Below are 14,594 nucleotides of genomic sequence, written 5' to 3'. Positions count from 1 at the left end.
ATGTAAGGAACCTCATTCTTAATATTCCATGGACTCATTCTGAGTGGCCTGCCTTGAGTCAAACACACACATCTGTGGCCAGGAGGATGTGGCACTTGGATTGGCCACATGACATAGTTGAAGAAAGAAAAAGATGGGGTCCCAGATGAAGATGACTATTCTTAAGAGAAGAAGGAGGAAGCATGCTAGGATGACCAAAACCACAAATGTGTGCCACCGTGCTGAAGCAATCCTGACCAATGGATCACAGCCAAACATAGGAATGATGTTGAATGGTCATTTCCATTCTAGGCCCTCCTCTTCTCTCACTCTCAAGTTACAGATGAAGAAACTATCTTCTATTTCCACAAAAGTACTCTGCGCCACCTCATTGCATTGTCCCATGAAACTACCACAACAGAAGGGAAATAAAACCACAGTATCCTCTAGCACAGAGAACCTAGGGCCTAGGATTTCATACATAAATAGCTTGCTTCCCCCCATTCTCCAATAATTTAGCTACCATCACATCAAAATAAATAAATAGCAATACTGTGTATTGAGCTAAGATCACACAAAAGGGAACTTTAAATCCAGCTAAACAGCTACCTATTCCATATCAGTGGAGAGGAAGTGAAGGCTGAAAAGAGAATGAAGGGTGGATAAAAAATATGAACTCACATACAAGAACCTGTTCACTCCATTAATAAATATCCTTTTAATATGAGAACCCAAAGTAGGTTTGTTTCTCAGGGCTCAGATCTAGAAATAACTGGGAAAGAACCATGTAAACGATCATGTTTCCCTTTTTGTGTAGCCTGCTAGGAAGCTCAGAGTCTACCTTTACCTAGTTTACAGGCCCTTCAGACACACATTTTATGAACTACCCTTGGTCTAGACTTTGTGGTGTTTTTCCTATTCTCACACCCTTCCCTTGATCTCCCTCTTATTCCCACCATGCTCCCTCCCTCAGTTTTATTACACTCTTGTTGGGTACTCTGCTTGTTACCTATATGAAATAGCAAATAGTACTTTCCTGTATTTCATTACCTTTTTTTTTCTTGATGTAACTACATGTACAGTGCCAAAACAAAGCTGACTGATTATGCATAAGTAAGAAAGCCCTGCTTACCTAATACAATCTCGATTTTCCCATAAATACTGCTTTAGCAATTGTGGGGAAACCAAGGCTGGTGTGTCTCTATCTCTCTGTGTGTGGCTGTTTTGGAGACTGAAAAGCCTGTCAGGGAGCTTTGCCTAGGGGGTCCTAGCAGGACACGATCTGACACTGGAAGCCCTTAGGGGAGAAGAGCCGAAAAACCTGATGGTCTGCCCTTCCCTCACTTCCTCCCTCATGTTGAAGCACTCTAAAAATCAGAATAAAATACAAAATAAACTAACTGATGCCCTGAATGAAGCCCTCTGTTACTGTAGTAATCATGACAGAACCAACTGTAAAAGAAAAGGGTGTGTGGGGAAGGGAAGAAACAGTGTCCAGTGTTAGTAGCAAAATAAAACACAAAAACAAAACAAAACAAAAACTGCTGGAAATTTTCAGATAATCAGAAGTCTGGGAAGCCCCAGCAGCCATGGATTGCTCATGGTGGCTGCATAGGGGATTGAAAGAGCCCAAACTGCCTCTGATCCTAACATGATCCCGGACAGTGAGCTCCTGGAGCTCACATCACACCTAATCCATCCCAAGGTGCCAGCATCACACCTGGAGTTTGGCACACAATCGAGGTGTAGCGCTGACAGAAAGATAGGAATGAAGGGATCGTGCAAAGTACTGGGCTCCAGTCACTGTGTTAAGTACTTTACAGGCGTTATTTCATTGGTATGATTGGCTCTAACTTTCAGATGAAAAATATTCAGCCTTGACTGTGTTGAGTATCTTGTTTAAGAACTCTCAACAAAAAAATGTCAAGCAGAGACTTGAACCCAGGAATGATGGGGTCATGCTTTGATTTTTGTGTAATCCTGTCAAGATTACAATCCTGCAATCTTTAAAGAAAAAGAAACCTACCCCAAACACCTATCCACCCTGTTAACTTATTCAGTTGTCTGTTGATTCCTTCGTACCTTTAACCAACAAATGTATGAAGTCAGGTACTGTGAATCTGAGACTAAAAGATTCATGAAGCATGGCGCTTTTCTAAGAGAGGATGATACATATTGTGGGTTGAATTGGGTCACCCCAAAAGATATGATGAAGTTCTGATCCCTGGAACCTGTAAATGTTATCTGGAAATAGGGTCCTTGGGATGATCAAGTGAAGGTGAAGTCATAATGGGGAAGACTGGACCCTAATTCAATAACTTGTGTCCTCATAAGAAAAGGAGAAAGAGAATGGCACAGATGATGATGCGGAGAGTGGAGCGATGCCTCTACAAGTCGAGGAGCACAAAGGACTGCTAGCTACAGCAGAAGCTAAAAAACAAAAACAAAAACAAAGTCATGGGATAGATTCTCCCCCTAGAGCCTTCGGAGAGAGCAGGGCCCTGCCTATGCCTTGAAACAGATCTACTAGCCACTAGGACTGTGAGAGAATAAATTTTTGTTGCTTTAAGGCACCCAGTTTGCAGTGCTTTGCTACAACGGCTCTAAAAAACTGATTTAACATATTAATGCAATAAGCACTTATAAAAAACCTACTATGTGCCATGGCACCTTAGTAGGTACTCAGTTTCCTGAGATGCAAAGAAAAATAAAACATACCGTTACCCTTGAGGAACTCTGAAGGAAAAGAAATGAGGATGAGATACATCTGGAAAACTCCACACACACATAAGACTTCATCAAATCATTTTCACTGCTCCCCAGAAAATGTCTCCTTGAGGGTGCAAGAAATGGTTGTGTAATATTTATTCAGAGCTTATGGAGTGTGGTTTTCAATCCCAAGGGCAATGAAACGATTTTGATGTAAGCAGAGGAAAATGCATGGAAGCGCTTCCCCAGCTCTGAGGATCTTTGTCATTTCTCTAGAGGAATTCACACGAGTGCGTCCGCTTCTCCGAATCTCCAAAACCAAAGGGCTTTGACCCATCCTACTGAACAATGTAAGGTCACGCCAATAACTCTAATAATCTATTTTGATTTAGATGCTCATAGTGGGTGTAATGTGCTAAAAACTATGTGCCTTCACCCTTTCTGAAAGAAGGAGGGGGCATAAATGAATGAAGGAAAAAAAATGGTCATTTATATGAGTTGTTGCTAAAAGTTATGTCAATGAAAACTCTCATTTTCATAGAACACAGTGGAAAATCTAAGCTGCAAGTTATCACAGAGATAATAGAATTCGAATACTTTATTTTATCAACTGGGACTTGGTACATGGCTGGTAACCACAGCCCTAGGAAGCGAAGAGTGCCCAATCTGTGACAGGCACTCTCTAAAGATTTAATTATAGATTATGAATGAAGACGTGAGCTCCAGAACAGGGGGATGAGGCAAGGACCGGGTAGAGCTCCACGAAATCCGCTTCCCTCTTTTCGGACATCCTTCATTCTTGCCCAGGGAATGAGGCTGGACGTGCTGCTTCCAGGCCTTGTCCATAGAAAGATCGACTTGGCTATGTGTTTCTTCCTCTCCCCCTTCTGCTGGGTCTGGATGAGAGGGCAGTGATGATAGTGGGAGGCCCTAGGGCCACGGATGGTGAAGCTTCTGGACAGCTCGTCTAGGTCCCTGAATGACCCACAACAGACTGTGACCGGAGCTATGAATAAATGCTTTTTTAAAAAACGCATTTCTCCCACCCCTATCTCCTGTCCTCTGGCAACCAAAAATCTGTTCTCTGTATCTATGACCTTTTTTTAAAAAAAATTATTTTTTATTTTTTTGATTCACACATAAGAGATGTCATATAGCATTTGTCTTTCCCTTAATATGATAAATCTTTAGCATATTAAAGGTTAAATATTAAGTCACTGAAATCTTGGGGTTATCTGTTACATCGACTAGCTAGTCTGACTTATATGAGGAACAAAGAACAAGCTAGTTTTTTACCTTGTCCGAGATGGGAAAGCAGTAAGCCACAGTCAGGAGTGACCCCAGAAGGACCTCCAACAGCCAGACTAGCAGAGAAGCGGCTGTCCTTATAAAAAAAGTTCTCAGAACCCCTGAGAGGTAGACAAGGGGACCCTGAATGGGGATAAAAGAAGGTGGGGGAAAAGCATGTAAGAATAAGATGAAGCTGGAAGGAGAGAAATGTGCAGATGAGAATGAGGCCGCGGATGTATTCTGTGGCTTAAGTTCATTTATAACCATAGCCTGGAACAATCTGGGCATCACACCATCACCCTTACCTCTTCTGTCTCTGTCCTCATAGGGAAAACAGTTTAGCAAAGGCCACATGGACGAATATGGGAAAGAAACGAGAAATGGAAAAAAAAAAAAAAAGCAAGAAATTCAGCTTTATGGCACTGGGATGTTTCAAAAGTTTCCCAGGTGATTCTACCATGTTACCAGAGTTGAGAACCATTGCTGAAGAGTGAACTTAAAACGTAAAGAAGAAAATGAATGTTATGTAGCTACTAAGAAAGTTTAATAATACGCCAAGTTTTCCATTTCTTGTTAACCAACAGAAGTAGCGGGCAGCAGCTGATCCGGCTGGCTTTTGCTCTTTCTTTGCCTTGTGTCCCCTACTCCCCAGAAATATAAGCTAGTTTGATCCAGGTATACATAATTCCTAGCTTCCTTCACATCATTTTCTTATACTCCTTTTTTTTTTTTTAAACTACAGTTTCTTTAAATCTTGCTCCAGTTACTTGAACACGAGCACCGTGAGACCACAATAGTTGATCTGATCATTGAAATGGCAACTAAGTGACTAATGAACAGGGATTGTGAACAGTGCGGAGACGCCGGACAAAGGGATGATTCTTGTCTTGGGCACGACTGAGTGGGACGGCGTGAAATTTCATCATGCTACTCAAAACAACGTGTGACTTAAAACTCATTTATTTCTGGAATTATCCATTTAATGTTTTCAAACCATGGTTGACCGTGGGTAGCTGAACCCGTAAAAAGTGAAACCGTGGATCAGGGAGAACTACCTTGTACCCTCTCTCAACAATCACCAGAGCACTCCTATGAGAGTGCTACTGGTCACTTGATACTTCAAAGAAGGCTCAGGGAAGTTAAGCTCTTTCTCTAAGGTCACACAGCCCATAAATGGTGAAATCAGGTTTCGAACCCAGGCCCTACTGATTTCAAAGCACATAGTATTTCTTCATAGAGTATATTTCTAAGATGATTAATACAAGCTTGCCTGAACTTAAAACTTATGACTTCTGAAGAGGAGAAAATGCTTTGGGTTTCCATACCTTAAGAGAACACGTTGTCAGTCCAATGGCTAAATAACATCTGCCCTTAAACATTTTCATACAATAATAAAAGAATAATTGTTAACACTACATGGATTTTTTTAAAGGACCTGGGAATTTACAAGTAAATGTAAACAATATTATGATATATTTAAAACATGTAGGGGAAAAGGGGCATTAGAAAGAATTCATTCCTTTCATTATAGAAAAACATTTTTTTTCCCCCAAACAGACATAGGGTACATAAGTTAAGGATGCTGTAGAAAGCACAACAGGCTAGGAGATATTTATGGCACTTACCAATGGTGAGACGCAAACCATGTGACACCCAAATCGAGAACCACAGTTTAAGGCGAGGCTCTGTATAAATACACATCTACAAGTGATCACCGATAAACAGCCTCAATCGCATGGACTAACAAGGCACAGGAGCTGGAAACAGTAGATCCAGAGCTGAAAGGGAGGCCCTGGCACATCCCAATCAGTGATCCTGAAGGCTTTCCGCTGTTGAAGACAAGCTCTGGGTTTCATTCCGAGAATGGGGGGTGGGGATGGGGGAAGGACGTACTTATCTTTTGGTTAGGATCAAATTAATTGTAATGCAGTTTTGTGGCTCCTGTTTAAACAGCTGTTTATTCTCTCCCTAAAAAATTATCCAATGTGCTTTTGGAAGCAGCAGCCACTTGGACTCTGCTTGTATAATTGACTTGGTGAATAACGCTTAACTCTGGAAGAGACAAACAAGCAGGGACCAGTGGAAATTTATAGTGTAACCCAAGCTTGCAGAATCATAAAACTCGGGTGTTTTCTTTAATATAGTCAGAGCCTCACATTCAATTCAAGGGTCAAGAATTTAAAACACTGGCAGGGTTCCTAGGACAAATATGGTGGTCTGAAATCTTCAACATCTGGCTCTATTTCTCAAAGACACATTATGGTATGAGATCCTGAGACAGAGTGACTGATTCTTAAGGACTTTTCCAGAACAATAGTATCATTTTAGAAAAGGAAAGAAAAAAAAAAACATTGCAAATTTTGAAACATAAAATGAGTTATGAGGTTTCTTTTGTTTGTTTTTTTGTTTGTTTGTTTGTTTGTTTTAAACATATATGGCTACTAGCAAACAAAATTTCTTCGGAGAAGAAAGAAAACAATTTACAAAGAGCTATCTACCTGTCATGCTCAGATTATTAAGATTCTCTCTGTCTCACACATGCACATAATCATCAAGTCTATCAGACAAATCACAGTGGGCCTAAAGTCTTACTGGTGGGGTCTAAAAGAAACGCATCAATTTTCAAACACTAACAATTTTAAATTAGGACAAGAAGGAATATTGTTAGTGAGACCGAGAAGCAAGAGGGAGGCATTTCAACTTGCAGAATAACAATACGATTAAATTGAAATCGTTGTTTTCTGAACACAGTCATTTTATAAAATGTACAGTAACGCTTTTATATGTAAATTATCTAAACTCAAAAAACCTTTCACTTTAAATTGAATTGAGACTAGCTTAGAGTAGAACACTTTGGTGAAAATGTGCCTAAAATGAATAAAACAGCAAGTGAAACAAATACTATTTTGAAAAAAAAAATACTGCAAATAAATGCTAGGTTTTTCTTCCTTTTTTTAATGTTTATTTGTTTTGTTTTTGATTGATGCCATGTTACACTAAGAGAAACAGGTAAAACCTCTGTCTGCAAATTCATTTTTAACTTGCTGCTGCTTAAAGCTAAGTAATATTTTCCATTTGGTAGCTTATAAATGTTACTAATACATTTCAGAGGAGGTAAGTATATATGAAACAATTATGAGCCAGCTTATCATAGGACAAATTTATTTTAATAAAGATACTTATTTCAAAATGCTCTTTCAATAAAAAAAAAATATTGTATTTAAAATCCTCCTCCTTTTTCTTAATTAACAATACATGTGTTTCCCACTTACCAGCATTTCATCTTGACACTCTGCCTTGAGTGGCTGTTATAACATTGGTAGACTTTTTCTGTGCACAAGTGACTATCTCCCCAATGAGACCATGTACTCTTTCAAGAAAAGCTTGGTATCTTCTGATTTTTGTTCTTTCTCTGATCCAGCACTACCTGATAGAAGATTTTGCAAATGGTGGTCTCTCAAGAATGAATGAGCAAGGATGGTTAATGCAACTACCAGGGGAGGCTCCCCAGAACAACCCTGGACCATGACCTCTCACACTGTGTTGATGGCTAGGTGCCAGGCACTGGGCTTAACACAATACACACATTGACTGCTTCTGTGATCATGGCATAGACTAGAAAATGGACTTTGAGGAGAGTGATTACCCACAACCAAATAGACAATATGTGATGGGGCTTAGATCTGAAACCAGGTATGTGCAATGGGAGGCCCATGATCTGGAGCAGCACCCTTTAGATCTGCTGGATAGGAATTCTGCTTATCTATTCACCCTCTCAACATTACTGCTTCCTATAGTGCCTGGTACCTACCAGATTAAAAAAAAAAAAAAAAAAAAGAAGAAGAATGGAGTATTAGTTCAAGCCTTCTCAAAATAGCCCTGATTGCTATTTTTCCCAGGTCATAGACGGACACCAAACATCCCATCTCCCTCTCTTCATCTCTCTCTCTTCAAATGTCTGAATCCCTTTTTGATTTCTCCCGCATACGAATCAACAGAACAATTCCTGGCACATATTAGGGTTCAATAATTATTTGTCACTTAAATAAATATTTGTCTTTCAAAAAATTCCTTAGAGAAAATAGGAGTCTTCTAAGCTATATATTTTCCCCATCAAGAGTACAGAGATGGGCAAAGAATCTATCAATGTATGTACTAATTAACTGATTCATTAATATTGTGGCAAGTAAACATTATGCTTTCCATTCAGGTATGGAAAACAGGTGGAACCTTCATATCTAGTTATAAAGTTTGGCTCCAACTCTAAAGTTAGAAAAAAATGTCAAATTAATTTTATTCTAATACTATAAAAATCCAACAATAACTTGAGCCTTTTTTTTTTTTTTTTGGTACCACAATAATTCTTTTATGATGGTATCCAGTGAGAATCCCTCATGGAATTTTCTCTTAACATGGAAATGCATATGGCCTCTGTGGTACAACAGCTGCATAACTACATAATTGTTTATAAATGTGCAAAATAAGTACCAAACCAATAAAAAATAATAACTTGGGCATCCATAAAGAAGAGATACTATAAACATGCAATGGCCCATACTTTCTCTATAAATAACTGTTGAGGCAAAAATACAACCACCAAAACTCCTTATTTCAAATCCCCTTCCATAAAGCAAATAGCGTTGGCAGTCTGGCAGGCTAATACCATGGTGCTTTCCCAAGCAAAAATGCTTCTTTATTAACATTTATCATTAAGCCGCCATTGAAGTAACTGCAGTAAATGTGGATCCATTTACAAGAAGCACTTGGTGTTGAGCTCACTATGTTCTGACCGGGTTTCGCACTGGCACACGGCTCTGCCACCCCCATCACCAGAAAGGCGGGATAGACAAAGAGAGAAACGCAAATACAAAGCCATGAGAAGAATAGAGAATAATATGGATCCTTCCAAATATGCTTCCATCTGCTGTCTATCACAATCCTTCCCTAGACCCACCAGAGCCCAAACCAAAGGAATTCTGCCCTAGTGGCTCCAAAGAGCAATGAAGTCTTGTCATTCACGGCTTCTGCCTGGAGTATTCCGCTTCCCTCTCATTCTACCTCCTGAGTGTGTTTGCAGAAACTCCTGTTCATTCATCAACACCCAACACAATTACCTCCTCTCCTAGAAAACTTTCCTTGCCCAGCATCGGAGAGAGCAAATCACACTCTTCATACCGGTACCTCTGAGGCCTCCACCAGTTCAAGCACAAAATACATAGTTGTTGATCACCTACTAAGAGCCAAGCACTGTTCAAAAGGTGCTACAGATATAGCAATGAACAAAAAGGACAAGGAGCTTACTGTCTATAAATATATAAATAAATAAATCATATAATATCAGGTAGAACTATATTATTTCAATTATAGTTTTCAGGGTCCATTTATTGCAATTATTAGGCTATTTTTCTCCCACAGTAAACCATTAACTCCTGTACCCCTATAGTCACATGGTCAATTTAGCAATATCTATTGAATTGATTTAAATTAAATTTTAAAAAAACCATTAACTATTAGTATAGTCTGGGTCAAGCACTAGGCCTGGGGAGAGACCTGATTTATAAAAAACACCTCTGCCTTCAAGGAGTTTATAGTCAATGCCTGGGAAACTCTGGTAACAATAACTATTAACATAATGCAATAAAAACCATTTCCTATTTGTACTTTTCAGAGCAAATGTATTTCCTACCATCCTTACAACAATGAGAGGGGTTATCAGACCCTTTCTACAGCTGACAACATCCCGATCTTCTGGATCTTTGGAAAGGGGCAGAATATGTCTCTTTCGAAAGCGAAAATAAGAGAATCAACATGACTGGTGAAATCAGGTAACAAACAGCAGGCTAAAGAAATGGTTGGCCACAAGAAGTGTGACGGTTGATCAGGAGGGTAAACTGAAGCTACAGATCAAGACATTGGGCGATGGTTATCCAGCACTGTGGTCCACACCTGTAAGGAAATCTCTCTTGAGGTGCTCCTATGGGTTCCACCTTGATGTCACAGAAAGAGTAGCAAATAGACATGAGAGTCACAACATGCTTGCCCAGCAATGACTGAGAGGATACCGATTTTGATATATGCACAAGGTAGCATGGGGACCTGGGATAGGGGATCTCATCTAAAATGGGAGGTGCGTCTAGGTCAATGGACTTGGGAGGTTTCCTCTACCAGGTAACTCTAGTCTTGAAGGGCAAGCTGGACTTAGCAGGTGTTGGTTCCCAGAGTCACTGTAACAAACTACCACAGACTGGCTTAGAACAACAGACATGTACTGTGTCACAGTTGTGGAGGCTAGAAGTCTGAAATCAATGTCAGCAGAGCCACTGTCCCTCCAAAGGCTGTAGAGGAGTTTCTTTCCTTGCCTCTTCCACACTTTCCTCGGTTTCTGGCAATATAATTCCTATTTCTGCCTCCATTTTCATGTGACATTCCCTCTCTGTCTCTTCACATTATCTTCCCTCTATATGTGTCTGACTGTGTTCAAAGTCCCCTTTACATAAGGACGCTATGCATATTGGATTAGAACCCACCCTAATGACCTCATTTGAACTTGATCACCTCTGTAGAGATCCTATTTCCAAATAAGGTCACATTCTGAGTTACTGGACATTAGGACTTCAATATATCCTTTTGATCTTTTTGTGGGGACACAGTTTGGCCCACAGGAGCAGGGCAGTGGGGCTAAACAACACGGTAAGGAGAAAAGGCATGAGTTTCTTTCTCAAAATATCTGAGCTAGGACCTCTCTCCTCCACTTACTACCTGCGTGACCTGGAGAAAGTTTTTAACCACTCAGTCCCTGTTTTCTCGTCTATAAAAGTACATGGGTAACATACACCTCACAGGTTAGTTACAAGGACTAAATGAGATAATTCAAGTAAAACTCTTAGAAGAGCAGCTAACAGACATAAGAGCTCTTTTTTTTCCTTTTTCTTTCCTTTAAGTGTTCCTCATAACTGATAATGTTTACCAGAATGTATCCTTTCTGAGAACACATGATTTCTTGCTCAAACCTCTGCAATATTTCCTGTGGCCAACATCTTGATTGGTGGCCCCATCAGCCTTCTCCCCTGAAGCTTCCACTTGCTTTCCCAGAATTCCTTGCAGCTCAGGTGGCTATGGGACATAGTCCATGCCAATCAGACACATGCAGGAGTCAGCTAAAGGACTCTGGAAAAGCTTTTGCTTTTCCAGCCTAATGGGTTAGACCCAGATGGTACCATTCCCATCTTCCTACCTCGAACCTGAATGGGGTATCCAGTGCTCTGGTTGCCATCCAAGACCCTGGAGGAACGATGTAGAGAATTACACACAAAGTTAAAACTCAGAACACTGACAAGGGTTGAGCTGCTGAAACAACTGAAACAATGCCAGCAACTACCTTCCCCTAAGAAAAGACAAAGCTCTATATATTTAAATTAATTTTACTAGTGCTTTCTTTAACTTGCAGCTGAACTCATTACTCACTGCTAAATCGTCTAGTTGGTCTCTGTGTGTCCAACCCTAATCCCCGATGATCTATTCTCTACCCAGCAGATATGAGTCATGTCATGTCATATGATCTCATACATGTGTTATATATCATATAAGACAGGGGCCTCCAACTCCCAGGCCATGGACCAGTATCAGTCTATGGCCTGTTAGGAACTGGGCAGCACAGCAGGAGGTGAGCAGTGAGTGATGGAACGAACCTTCGTCTGTATTTGCAGCCAATCCCTGGTGCTAGCATCATTGCCTCAGGTCCACCTCAGATCTTCAGGCATTAGATTCTCATAAGAGAACTGGTCCCTGGTGCCAAAAAGGTTGGGGACCACTTATAAAAGACATGTATAATATCTTAGATCACATCAAACATATATCATGTCATCTGATATCACACATATGCCATATCGTATCATATCAATCTTTTTCTAGCTTATAACCATCCAGTATCTCCTTAATGCAACTAAAATAAAGTCTCAAGCCCTCACCATGGTTCACAAGGCTCTGTGCAATTTGTCCCTACCCACTTCTCAGCCTATGACTTGAACCTTCCCCTTCATTTATGCTGCTCTGATCCACTGGACCTCCTTTGTGACTAAAACTTACCAAGCTCCTTCTTATCTCCAGGAGTCTTGGTGACTGTTTCTTCCCTCTGCCTGGAACACTCTGCCACTGCAACTTTGAATAACTGGTTCCTTGTCATCCTCATATCACTCCTAAAACAGTGCCTCACATAGAAAGGACTGTCAGGACATGTTTGTTGAATGAAGCAGAAAAAAACCCAAACATATATTGAGTAAAACAGTGTGAGAGGGTCACATTCTACAAGGGGACCCCAAGGAAGTGCTTTGGGTTCATCCAGTCCCCTGAAGTCATCGTTTTGTCTTCTTTTTCCAACTTCCCTCCTCTTCCCACCAAATACGATCTCAAGGAAATAAAACTTGGATGTGTGCACATGTGTACACACAGGGACCTCCTACTGGCCAGGCTCTCTGTCCCCTAAGTCCCAGGCCTTAGGTCTTTCTGTTCCACCTCACCACCTCACATTCAAATCTCCTGATGGAGTGCATGCATTAGTCTGCCATAGCTACCACAACAATATACCACGGACTGTGTGGCTTAAACAAATCTGTTTTCTCATAGTTGTGGAGGCTGGAAGTCCTAGATCGAGATGGTGGCAGGTTTGGTTTTTTCCTGAGGTCTCCTCTGAATTTGCAGATGGCTACCTTCCCACTTTGTCATCACACGGTCTTTCCTCTGTGGGCCTCTGGCTTTGTGTGTCTAAATGTCCTCTTCCTATAAGGACAGCACTCAGATTGAATTAGGGCCGATCCGAATGACCTCACTTTAACATAATCACCTTTTTAAAGACTCTATCTCTAAACATAATCACATTCTGAGGTGCTGGGGGTAAGGGCTTCAACATATGAATTTGGGGGGAACACAGTTCAACCCATGACAAGTACCAACCAAATAATAACTGCCTCAAAAGGACGAAACTTTGCTGGGCCAGTTACTAGGAATTATCTGTCGATTCCGGCTCACACTATGCCCTGTCTAGAATCGGACAGTGGCTATTTCTGTCATTCCTGGCAGTCTGTCTCTTGAGACCTCTAGATAATAGTCTATTATGGAAAATTTTAACCATGCCCCAAAATAGAGAAACTAGTTAAACAAACCCATAGTCAACCAAGAAGCAGCGACATCTTCCAATTTTGATTTGTATACTCTGGACTCCACCTACTTTTTCTAGATTATTTTAAAGCAAATCCCAGACATCCCTTCATCCTGCTTGCACATTTTTTGAAATCTTTCTCTAACGTAAAGAGAATTTTATTTAAAATATTTTTATCCTTAACAAATTAATGCTTTCTTACTGCCATCTATTACCCTCTCCATATTTAGATTTCCCAGGTTGTATCAGGAAGGTGTCTTTGATGGTAGGTTCACTTAAGCCCAAATTAAAACAAGCTTCACGTATTGCGTTGGGATATTCTGTCTCTTAGTCTCTTTTAATCCATATAACATTTTGAAGTCAAATGTGCTTTGGCTTCATGCTCAGGACACATTCTCACCTAAGACAACACAACAGGGCATCCATCATCCAAGACACAGGGACCTGAGAGCTCAGGCACTCCACAACCGGAGGGTGTTCAGGCTTCTTTGCCCGGCTAACACAAATTACAGATGATTTAGTGTCCAGAAAGGCAGCTGCTGAAATGCTCTTCCTCTTTCCAAGAGAGCTTTGTTCTGAATTTGGATTAACTTAAAGAGCGTGTGCATAGAGGGAATTTGTAAGATATGTTTACAGAATAATTGTGATCAATACTCATGTGTTTATAAGTGGGAGTGTGTGAGTGGTAGGCTTCCAGGAGGCTCCCGTGTGCTCATTCTTTAACGTTGATCAATACTCATAGTCAATCACTAACAAGGGAATAGGAGCGAATATTTATATTCAAACTGTGTTGGGCCCCCTTATGGAAGGTTCTTTCATTTGGTCTGTTCCTCGCAAATACATTTATCAGACAATGCTATATAGAAACGGGACTATAAAAACACATTTTAAAGTGTTAAGGTTTATCATCCCGTCATCTGTTCGCACTTTAATCACCAAGATCTTTGGGGCTGGTCTTTCAAACTATTATTCCTGAACAGCTGTATGCTCTAAAATTGATAGTCTTCTTCGTTGATGGATCCACAAAAAAATTGTTAAATATTCAACACAGCTCTGAATGGCTGCAGCCATCTAGTCTTAAAATTTCCCTCCAAAGCATTTATAACAGTCTCATATGAGCAATCTGCTCCTGTTTGCTGAAACAATTATTCAGTCAGGCTATCACTGAGTAAGACCCAGAAATGGTAACTTTCTTCGAAAGGGACAGTGATGTATTTTAAAATGTATATATATATCCACATCACTCTGAACATTACAATTTACATAATACCAGAGGTTTCACGACATAGTTGTTTCTCATACAAAGGCCAGACTAGCAAGAAAAGAACCCGACACTCAGAATCTCTGCCTAATTTAGCCAGTTGGCTTTAAAAAACCTCATTTGGAATATTCTCCTTTGATGATTTGGACCGTCCACTTTCTAAAATTCCTGTTGAGTGGCCATTAGGCCCTAAAATCTGGC

General features: G+C 40.4%; 1 protein-coding gene across 2 annotated transcripts in view; it reads right to left on the bottom strand.

Moving 5' to 3' along the window:
• WWOX (WW domain containing oxidoreductase) overlaps window positions 1-14,594 on the bottom strand; it is an 887,845-nt gene that overhangs the window by 393,970 nt on the left and 479,281 nt on the right. The gene's annotated exons all lie outside the window — the stretch shown is intronic.

Source organism: Rousettus aegyptiacus, unplaced genomic scaffold (genome assembly GCF_014176215.1).
Source record: "Rousettus aegyptiacus isolate mRouAeg1 unplaced genomic scaffold, mRouAeg1.p scaffold_m13_p_14, whole genome shotgun sequence".
NCBI classification, from domain to species: domain Eukaryota; kingdom Metazoa; phylum Chordata; class Mammalia; order Chiroptera; family Pteropodidae; genus Rousettus; species Rousettus aegyptiacus.
Note: the sequence above shows the minus strand (reverse complement) of the source record. Positions and strands in the feature narration are given on the sequence as shown.